The sequence below is a fragment of the Dama dama genome, chromosome 30 (genome assembly GCF_033118175.1).
Source record: "Dama dama isolate Ldn47 chromosome 30, ASM3311817v1, whole genome shotgun sequence".
NCBI classification, from domain to species: Eukaryota; Metazoa; Chordata; class Mammalia; order Artiodactyla; family Cervidae; genus Dama; species Dama dama.
In genome coordinates this window covers 88,781,382-88,792,298 of record NC_083710.1, presented here as the reverse complement: position 1 = coordinate 88,792,298, position 10,917 = coordinate 88,781,382, and positions in this window count along the sequence as shown.

Genomic DNA, 10,917 nt, shown 5'->3' with positions numbered 1-10,917 from the left:
TCATTTCAAAATCCAATTTAGCCGGGGCTCGTGTCTTACCCAACATGAACATTATGAAGAAGATCCGACACATGCTTCATGGAAGATGACCTTCAAAATTAACTTAATCTCTTGTGGAGAAAAGGGAGCCCTGCACTCTGTTGGTGGGGATGCCAGTCAGTGCCCCACTGTGGAGAAGAGTATGGAGGGCTCCTCAAAAAACTAAACATAGAGTTACCATACGACCCAGCAATTCCACTCCTGGGTATTTTTCCGAAGGAAATGAAAACACTACTTCAAAACCTACATGTCCCTCAATGTTTACAGCAGCATTATCTCCAATTGCCAAGATATGGAAGCAACTTAAGTGTCCATCATCAGATGAAAGAAACAGATGTGGTGTATGTATGATGGAATACTACTCAGCCATCAAAAATGAAATCTTGCCATTTGAAACAACTTGGATGGCTGCGGAGGGTATTAGGCTTAATGAAATGAGACAAAGACAGACACTGTATGTAAGCACTTATTTGTGGAATCTAAAAAATGAAACAAACAAATGAATATCGCAAAACAGAACCAGACTTACAGAAGTAGAGAGCAAGCCTGGGATTACTGGTGGGAGAGGGAGGCCCGGAGCGGGTTGCCCCAAGGCGGCTTCTGCATCTACGCAGTGACACAGTCGGGTAGGGAGGAGCTGACCCTCTGGTCCTGTTGCTCACCTGCTCCTCCAGCCTGAACGTGGGAGGGAAGAAACCAACAGCTGGGGTCAGGCAGGAAAGGAAGACGAGGGGACTCTTCCTAGTCTAAGAAGAAAGAGAAGCTGCCTCGTTGACGTCAAGCCAGTGTGGATGGCATTGAGAGGCCTGACTTCATTAGTTTTTAAATTAATTTATTTTAATTGAAGGATAATTGCTTTATATATTTATATTTCCAAATAGGAAAAGGAGTACATCAAAGCTGTATATTGTCACCCTGCTTATTTAACTTATATGCAGAGTACATCATGAGAAACGCTGGGCTGGAGGAAGCACAGGCTGGAATCAAGATTGCTGGGAGAAATATCAATAACCTCAGATATGCAGATGACACCACCCTTATGGCAGAAAGTGAAGAAGAACTAAAGAGCCTCTTCATGAAGGTGAAAGAGGAAAGTGAAAAAGTGGCTTAAAGCTCAGCATTCAGAAAATTAAGATCGTGGCATTCAGCCCCATCACTTCATGGCAAATAGATGGGGAAACAATGGAAACAGTGTCAGACTTTATTGTCCTGGGCTCCAAAATCACTGCAGATGGTGATTACAGCCATGAAATTAAAAGACGCTTACTCCTTGGAAGGACAGTTATGACCAACCTAGATAGCATATTAAAAAGCAGAGACATTACTTTGCCAACAAAGGTCCGTCTAGGCAAGGGTATGGTTTTTCAAGTAGTCATGTATGGATGTGAGAGTTGGACTATAAAGAAAGCTGAGCACTGAAGAATTGATGCTTTTGAACTGTGACGTTGGAGAAGGCTTTTGAGAGTCCCTTGGACTGCAAGGAGATCTAACCAGTCCATCCTAAAGGAGGTCAGTCCTGGGTGTTCATTGGAAGGACTGATGCTGAAGCTGAAACTCTAATACTTTGGCCACCTCATGCGAAGAGCTGACTCATTTGAAAAGACCCTGATGCTGAGAAAGATTGAGGTTAGGAGGAGAAGGGGGAGACAGGATGAGATGGTTGGATGGCATCACCGACTCAATGGACATGGGTTTGGGTGGACTCCAGGAGTTGGTGATGGACAGGGAGGCCTGTTGTGCTGCGGTTCATGGGGTTGCAAAGAGTCAGACATGACTGAGTGACTGAACTGAACTGAATTGCTTTATGATATTGTGATGGTTTTTGCTGTGTATCGGCCTGAAGTGGCCACAGGCACCCCATGGCCTGTGTCGCCTCTCCTGCTCCCTGCTCTGGCCTCCCTCCCTCCCCACCCATCCCTCCAGATTGTCACAGAGCACCTGCTTGGGGTTCCTAGCATGAGGCCTGACTTTAAATGAAGACAATATCCTTCATTATTTTCATTATCTGTCATTTTCCATATTCTCACATTATCGGCATATAATGAATTAGTAGATGATTTCTAAATGAAAGATGATTTGTAAAATAAAAAATGAAGCTCTCCATGAAGGCAACTTGAAATATTGTCTTTTCTGGAAGTCTAATTTCTCAAAACCAACTCATTTTGATCAAATATGGCTTATGATAGAGGCTTCTCAGGTGGCACTTGTGGTAAAGAACCTGCCTGCCACTGTAAGAGAGGCAGGTTCGATCCCCGGGTCGGGAAGGTCCCCGGGAGGAGGGCATGGCAACCCACTCCAGTGTTCTTGCCTGGAGAATTCCGTGGACAGAGGAGCCTGGTGGGCTACAGCCCATAGGATTGCAAAGAGTCAGACACAACTGCAGTGACTTAGCATGCATGCATGGCTTATGATAAATAAGCCAGTCTTACTGAATCTTAAATAAAATTTCATGAGAAATTATAGAAAACTAAGATATAATGATAGGTCCAGTATAAAATGCATTGCTTGGGTCACAAAAGAAAAAAAATGCTACAGTTTATTAATTATTGAAGGTTTTCCTATAGCTCTGTATCTCCAGAACAATTGATTCAGTCGTAGAGAGGCAGGCATAACATTTAAATGTTTTTATGTATCAAAAAATAGAATCTATATTTTGTGTATAAACTAAAGGTTTATCTTTAACTGGGTGTAGATGAATTTGCCATAAATATAAAGAAACACATTCAATAGGGGAAGGAAAGAAGACAAATATCTGGGCGTAAAATACATCAAGGTCAGGTTTTTTCAGCTACACACTATATACGGTCAAGAGGCAGAAAACGAAATGACATCGCTGCAGCCAGATCCTGTGAAAATAGTACTTAGGAGCGTTAGCAGCAGTCAGTATACACTAATCCCCTCGCCATCACTTAATTACATCACCCTTTAAGATAGACGTATAATGTAATTAGAGATTTGAACAGTTCACAGCCAGATCACTTAAAGTAACATTGTTAATGGGCTCTAGAAGTTCTCCCTTTAATATTGCCAGTGTTATAACTTCTAATTACCTTAATAATTAGGGCTCTGTCACTCATGATGGAGGTAACAGCTCCTAACACTAATGGGCGTTGGAGGTCTGGTGCGAGGCATGTTTTGATGTTCCCGTCTAGTTGCTTAGGGTCGGAAGGAGCTATTTGCCCTTGGAAACCTGGCGGTTGCTATGAGGTGGCCTGGGCATCCTTACCAGCTGCTTTAACGCTGCCTCTGCCACTGCTGTTTTCATTCAAGAGCGAATGTATAAACTCTATTCACTAACGACTACTCTTGAAATGCAAATGTGGCACCTCTGGATGAAATTTTCTGAATCTCAATCGCCCCCGTCGCTAGAACTACAAAATAACAGTATAAACTTGGACGTCAAATCAACCAGGATTGAAATTAAAAGGCGCCAGCGTTTCTTTTATGTGCAGTTAGGATCTGCTGTTAATTGACAAAGGTGAGAGATGTGAAAGTAAATGGGGGGGAAATGAGAAGGATCTCGCTGCTCTGCTGAGAGCTGCATGGGAGCGTGTGGATGGGGGGCGTGCCTGGTAATTTTACAGAGATCTATTTGAACAGAACAGAAAAAAAGTGGGAAAGAACATTGCGGGGATAAGACTGTAGTCATAATACTGACTTCTAAAAAAGGCTGGTTCTCACAGCAGTGATCCAGGAGATAGTCCACTGGCCCTGGTACCCGCTGCACATGAGGGGGTCAAGGCTGCCTCCAGGGCCAACCTGGCCATGGGTCCCCCTAGACTCCTCGGCCAGGGGCTGTTCCTTCCCTGGAGCCAAGTCGGCCTCTGATGGAGGCACTTTGGCCGTGCAGTCTCACGGGACTACAAGTCCCCTGAAGACAGTGGCAAACCTTGGCCATCTGTGGGTCTCTGGGGCTCTGTGGCGCCTTGCACAGAAACAGGCAACAGCGTGGGGTTGAATGAATAAAGTGACCAACACCTGGATAGATCAGTGCAAAAAAAAAGACTCGTGACAAGCTTGATGAGGACGTAACACCAACATGTTCACCAAGCAGGAGATTTACAATTTATTCTCTCACTGTATTTGAGTATTCTTCTGTACTTTAAAAGTGATCAGCAGAAATGAAGCTAGTTCATCCTGGAACCACACATCTCTTGTGCCACTGGACTCCCGTGGAGACCACAGAGGGATGCGGCCAGTCTCTAAAGATACAGACCGTGGGAGGAGCTGGTGCCCTTTTGCGATTATACCGGGGTAGCCTTCCTGTGTTTTTCCAACCCGAGACAGCGTCCAGCCCATGTGCTCCCAAACACAGCTCAAAGACGGTGCCCCGGGAAGGCAGGCTGCTCCTGGTAGCCCAGGCTGTCTGGAATTCTATCCCAAGAATCTGGAGAACCCGGGAAACGCTCACCGTCTACGGAACTTTCGGTCGACTTGGGGAAGCTCGCGTGCCAGAGTGTGGGAAGGAGGGACAAAGCAGCGGTCTCTGGTGCTGGCTCACGGCCGTGGGGTCCTCCCGGGTCCCTGCTTCACATAACTTGGTTTTTTAAAAACTATGTGCTTGTCTCAATTTCCCACTTGATTATTTTTTATTTTTTACGCTTCTTCATGGCATTGGGACCTCAGGCTCCCAGGGGCTCAATAAACATTTGCTGATTGACTTCCTGATTGAGTCATCCCTTTGTATTGAAGGACAGCACCGGAGGGATGGGGCCGTGGACCTCGCGTCCCATCCAGTCTCATCCCAGAGCAGTGGTGATCGTAGGTAGGGGCGCGAGAGCCTGGACTTGAAGACAGACACAGTGAGAGACACAGACCCCTAAGAAGCAAGTCCATCATCCTTTCTGATCCAAGATGAAGGATACAGCCGCCTTCTTTATTGAAGTATGTAGGTTTATATAAGATGATCAGAACTCAACCAGCTAATAGTGAATTACTGGCTTCCGGGATGGCTCAGTGGTAAAGAATCCGCCTGCCAGTGCAAGAGACAGAGGAGACGTGGGTTCGTTCTCTGGGTCGGGAAGATCCCTTGGAGGAGGGCATGGCAACCCATTCCAGTATCTTTACTTGGGAAATCCCATGGACAGAGGAGCCTGGTGGGTTACAGTCCACAGGACCACACAGAGTCAGACACGACTGAAGCGACTGAGCCCAGTAGTAAATTAAAGCCCTCGTGGTTTCGTGTATTTTTTCCCATCAGTTATTTTCAGGACATGGTCACTCAGAAGTGAGCTTCGGTTCTAGAAGGTGATAAACTTTCACCTTGGGGGTTTCAACCCTGCTATCGACCTGCAGGACGTCTGGTAGGAGCAGCGGCCAGGAGTCTGGTCTCTGAGAACGCTTTGCCAGCAGCCTTCTCGCCTCAGGACGTAATTCAGGGAAATACACGTTTCTCGTGAAAGCAAAGAGACAGTCCTAGCAGGATGAATGCTGCCTCTTAGACGGTGTCTGCAAGTAGCAAGCCCTGTCTCTGAAGCAGAGGTGTCCCCCAAACCGCCACTCCCTAGAGGGCGGACAGGCAGGTGATTTGGGAGGCAGCTCAGATTTTCATCGGAAATATTTCAGGCTCAGATGAATGAATTTGCAGTATTCCCTGGGGCTTCTGGACTAAATGCAGACTTTAATAATTACTCTAATTACATCTGTGGTGATTCCACCTTTGAATCTACATCAAACAAACATATAGCAATGATTACATTTTCATTTAATATGCTAGTTCTCAGAAAACTGACGTGATCATTTCCTTCTTATGCACTTTTGCCTGTAATACAGGCCTAGAGATTAAAAATTATTTTTATTTAGTGATAAACATGTTGTTGGGCTTCCCAGGTGGCTCAGTGGTAAAGAATCTGCCCACAATACAGGAGACGCGGGTTCGATCCCTGGGTCAGACAGACCCCCTGGAGAAGGAAATGGCAGCCCACTGCAGTACTTGCCCAGGAAACCCCATGGACGGAGGAGCCTGGCAGGCTGCAGTCCACGGGGTCACAAGAGGTCTGACATGACTTAGCAACTAAAAACAACAGCAAACATGTATTTAACAGCTAATGGCACAGTTTCCTTTTACGTGAAATGTAAGGACACTGACTTTTCTGAAAGCCGCTGCAGAGCTGCTCTGCGTCGACAGCATAGACCCCGTAGCATCCCGTAACGGGATGGAGGTCTAGAGAAGGGCAGGGTGACCTTTGCCCCCCAGCCCGGGTCCTTACAGCACGTGCCCCTTGTGGTCTGGCACATCGGCACAGCCACCTTCCGGAAAACAACTCTTTACGGTGACAGTTTGTCACCAAGGCTGAAAGAGGAGGGATGGACATGGGTGTGAGTGGGAACCCCAGGCTGCGCGGAGACCCCGAGCTCCCGCAACCCCCAGCGTCTCCTCCATTCACCACCACAGGGTCTGGGGCGGCCTCTGCGGCTTAACTGCGGGCACGTTCCCCCTCCAGGCCCTGTTTCCTCATCGGTAACTGAGAGTCATGGCGAGAGTGAAAGGAGAAATTTGGGATTTCTGAAGCTTGGTTTTGTTAGAAATCTGCTATTGTTACAAAGAGCAAAGATGCTCTTGAAGTGAACTGTCAGTCGCTCAGTTGTGTCCAACTCTTAGCGACCCCATGGACTGTAGCCCACTGGCCCCCCTGTCCATGGGATTCTCCAGCCAGGAACACTGGAGTGGGTTGCCATGCCCTTCTTCAGGGGAAGGACGCTTTTGGAAAATGTGTATTTTCCAGCCCTTCCTGTGGGGATGCTAACTTAGGAGGACTCGGGCAATTGAGACAGTGAGAACCTGGATGTTCAAGGCGTCGCGGGACAGCCCTAGGACCCAGGACAGACGGCGGAATGCGGCTCTCGGTGCAGTGAGCCCGCAGGCATCTGCTGAAATGCACTCGTGTCCGGCCTGGGCCCTGCCAGACCCGCGGCAGACGTCAAGAGCTGCTCTCTGGGCAGGGAGCTGGCCCCCAGGAGAAGGGTTGATGTGGGAAAGTTAGTGGGAAAATTCAGATGATGGGGCTCCCAGAGAAGGAAGGAAGGAAGGAAGGAAAGAAGGAAGGAGAGACCGGGATGAGGTGGAGAGACCTCGGAGTGTCAGGAGGGCCTGCCGGGGGTGGACAGACCCTCAGTGAAAGGCAAGCAGTGCTGTGGGCACAGCCCCTGGCCACCCCCAGTCCTTACCCCCGACGGCCAGGCCAGGACAGGCACTGCCCTTCACACCCAGAGCCGTGGTGCTCACCCTGCCTCCTGCTGGCACCGCCAGGGGCCTTCTCTGCGTGTGGGGCCTCCCCGCAGGAGGGCCTGGTGAAACAGGCCCAGAGCAGGGCGGCATCTGCCAGGGCTTGAAAGCTGCCCCGGGCTCCTGCAGGGTCGGCCCTGGAGTCCACACCAAGCCCAGCTTTCCCCGTGGCCAACCTTGCCCCCTGCACCGTCCCTGGCTCTCTGGGAGATCAGGGCTCTTTGTGCTGCGGCGGTCCAGTCCCTGCCTCTGCCGAGCCCGCCAGCAAGGTGGATTCCCACAGTCAGAAACACAAGGAGGCTGCCAACTCATTTCAGGGAGAAAGGAGCAACAAATCGCCAAGTGCTTCCCCGATAAAGCAGAGGCTGGAATGGCAGCCTCTGGCATCGAGTTCACAGGACGCACCTCAGGCTTGGTCGGCTTTGTTGAAGAGGTACCGGAGAAGTGCAGGTTCTCTGTGAAATGCGTCATTGCTGAGCAAAATGCTTTCTGCCTCTTTCACGGGTTGAGTGGTATCTCTCTGAAACTCACCCATTAATGCCTGAGGCTGGTTAGGGAGATGAAGGGAGGACTGGGATGTGCGTGACGGTTGGACATGCATTTTCCCAAGCTGCCCGAGAAAGTGTGAGACGTCTCCTCCCTTCCCCTCTGCTCTACGCCAACCCTCTGTCCCATCCTAGGGCCACCGCGAAAGGATCCATCCTGTCACTTACACTTCTTTTGGGCATTTACCTATGCACACCTATTCACTCTACCCCAACGGCAAATGTCTGGAACCCCTTCGGAGCCCCCCCCAACAAATTCCTTGGAGTCAGAACTACAGTTGAGTGGTCACTGCACAGACAGCCCCTCCCGTCTCCTCCAGACCCCCAGCCTGGCTGAAGCACTGGGGCTGGGGATTAGTGGGTAATCAGAAAAGAGTGTCCCAATAAGGAATAAAAAAATCCAGATTTATGCCTGAAACTTTTAACACAACTCATGTACTTATTTTGAGGTAGGGCTAAAGCTGCTGCTGAGGGGGTTTCATAGTCCTTTCTCTTGTACACACAGCTTCTATCTATAATGCATCCCTTGTGTTCCTTTGAAATGAACCAATTAGTTTAAACCGCTTGTGAAGCAATCTGAACATTGACTCTTAGGTTTCAAAGATTTTCCACCAGTAACTGATACTGATCTCACCTACAAGTGATTTTTTTTTTTTTTTTTTTCCACATAAACCGCTCGTTTATTAGCACTGGTGCTGGGACAGGACCTCCAGGAGACATGCGGAGCGGCGTGGAGGGGGCCGGCCCAGGTGAGGGGCAGGTGTGGCCTTACTTCTGCGGCTCGTCCGTGCCATAGTCCTGCTCGGCCGAGAAGCCCTGGATGGGGCCGCCTTCACCCCACGCGTCCTCTTGGTCTGCTTGGCCGCCCCCCAACAGTGTGTGGATGTGCCCGTAGTGCTTCTCCAGGTGACAGGGGTGCCGAGAAGCTGAGGGCGAGCAGGGCAGGGCCCACACCACCTCCCGCTCATCTGTGGGCCCGTCCACGTCAGCAGAGCTCCCGAACTCCAGCTGGTAGAGTCAGACTTTCTCATCAGCGGAGATGCTGCCCTGGGAGGCCTTCTCTTCCCTTCAAGGCCTCTGGCTGGCAGACAGGTTCTCGACGCGGGCCACGTCGGGCAAGGGTACGCCTGTCCACGTAACCCAGGAGAGAGTAGTCAGAGCGTGGTCTTCGGTCCTCACATCACTTCTGTATGCTCACACACACCAAGGTGGAAAGTGCCTGCCTGCCGATTAGGCTGCACGCTCTGGTACCAACATTCTGCTGTGTCCGCCCAGCTGCGGCCCAACCTGCCTGCTTGACTGCCCTCTGCACCTTGGCTGCCTGCTGCCAGAGGAGCAGTAATTCTATATACTTTAAAACAACTGGTTTTATCTGGTCTTTCCTAAATACTCACTTTAATTTCCATAGAAAAATATTCTTTATGGTTTTTTGCACTCATATTTCAGTGGCTCACATATTTAGTTAAATTAAAAAACAACAGTAATTGCATATGGTATGATTTGATGTTGGAGCAAATCTAGCACCTCTGACAGGGTCAGGCGCTATTCAAGTGCTGTATCCCAGGGAGGAAGAGGATTGGGGGTGCTGTACCCCAGAGTCCCTGGGACTTCGAGGAGATCCAACCAGTCCATCCTAAAGGAAATCAGTCCTGAGTGTTCATTGGAAGGACTGATATTGAAGCTGAAACTCCAATACTTTGGCCACCTGCCGTGAAGAACTGACTCATTGGAAAAGACCCTGATGCTGGGAAAGATTGACGCCAGGAGGAGAAGGGGACGACAGAGGATGAGATTGTTGGATGGCATCACCGACTCAATGGACATGAGTTTGAACAAGCTCTGGGAGTTGGTGATGGGCAGGGAGGCCTGGCGTGATGCAGTCCATGGGGTCACAAAGAATTAGACATGACTGAGTGACTGAACTGAACCCTAGGGAGGAAGAGGGTTGGGAGTGCCATATCCCAGAGAGGAGGGGGGTTTGGGGAAGGCTGGTTAGGACGAGGTGGGTTGCAGAGAGCTCCCTCCGGCTGCTGATGCCCCTGGAGGCCTACCCCATTCCCCTCGCAGACTTTAGATCCTGCCTCCACTTCACCCCATGCAAGGACGGCAGTGGACGGGGAAGGATGGGGAGAGGCAGGTCAAAGGGCACAGATATTTGGCCTAAGGTGGACAAGGTCCCCTCATCTGATGTAACACTGTTGATGAAACTGTGTTGTACAGAAATTTGCTAAGGGAGTTGAATTTCAAGGTTCTCACATCCCCCCAAAAAATAAATATGTGAGGTGATGCTTGATAATAAATTAGATGGGGGAGGCCCTCCACAGTTCATATATATATAGCAAGTTACCATGATGAACAGCTACTATAGATAGTGGTTTCATGTGTCAAACACGCCTCTCTAAGGCTGACGAAAGGTGGTGGTGGGCAGCTGGAGAGTCAGCTCTCTCCTCTGTGCCGCTGGAGAAAGAAGTCACCAACACGTGTTGATGCTTCTTCACTACTTATTCATTTAGTCCTTCCCTAAACACCAACTCCTTGAACATAGTCCGACAACCCTAATTCTGGGTACAAATCACGCCACCAGGAATGGTCGCCAAGGCCAAGCGAGATCCTCCTTGTGGATCATTTTGGGGAGACAACGTGTGTCTTCACTAGAGTGCCTGATACTTTATTTGAAAGGAAATGTCAAAACCAAACTTGCAGGAATGATCCAGAGCTCCCTAAATCGGGGCTTAAAACCCACCGGTCATTAAATCCAAGGGTTGGAGCATCGAGTCACTGACAGGTGCCCAGGACCTGTCACTCACACCACAGACCTGCCTCTTCCATTCCTTTTTTCTTCTGCTGTTGTGCAACATTTAGAACATAAAATCTGGCATTTTAACCATTTTTAAGTGTACAATTCAGTGGCAATAATGACGTTCCCACCATTGTTGGACCATCACCATATTTCCCAACCTTTTCCATCACCCCAAACGGAAGTGAAGTGCCCAGTAAGCAAGAAGCCTCACCCTCCCTGTCATGGCCTCCATCTCCTTCTTAGCTTTCAGTTCGGGTGAGCCAGCATAGGTTTTCCTTTTCTATGTATCTTGATTTGATCACATATTT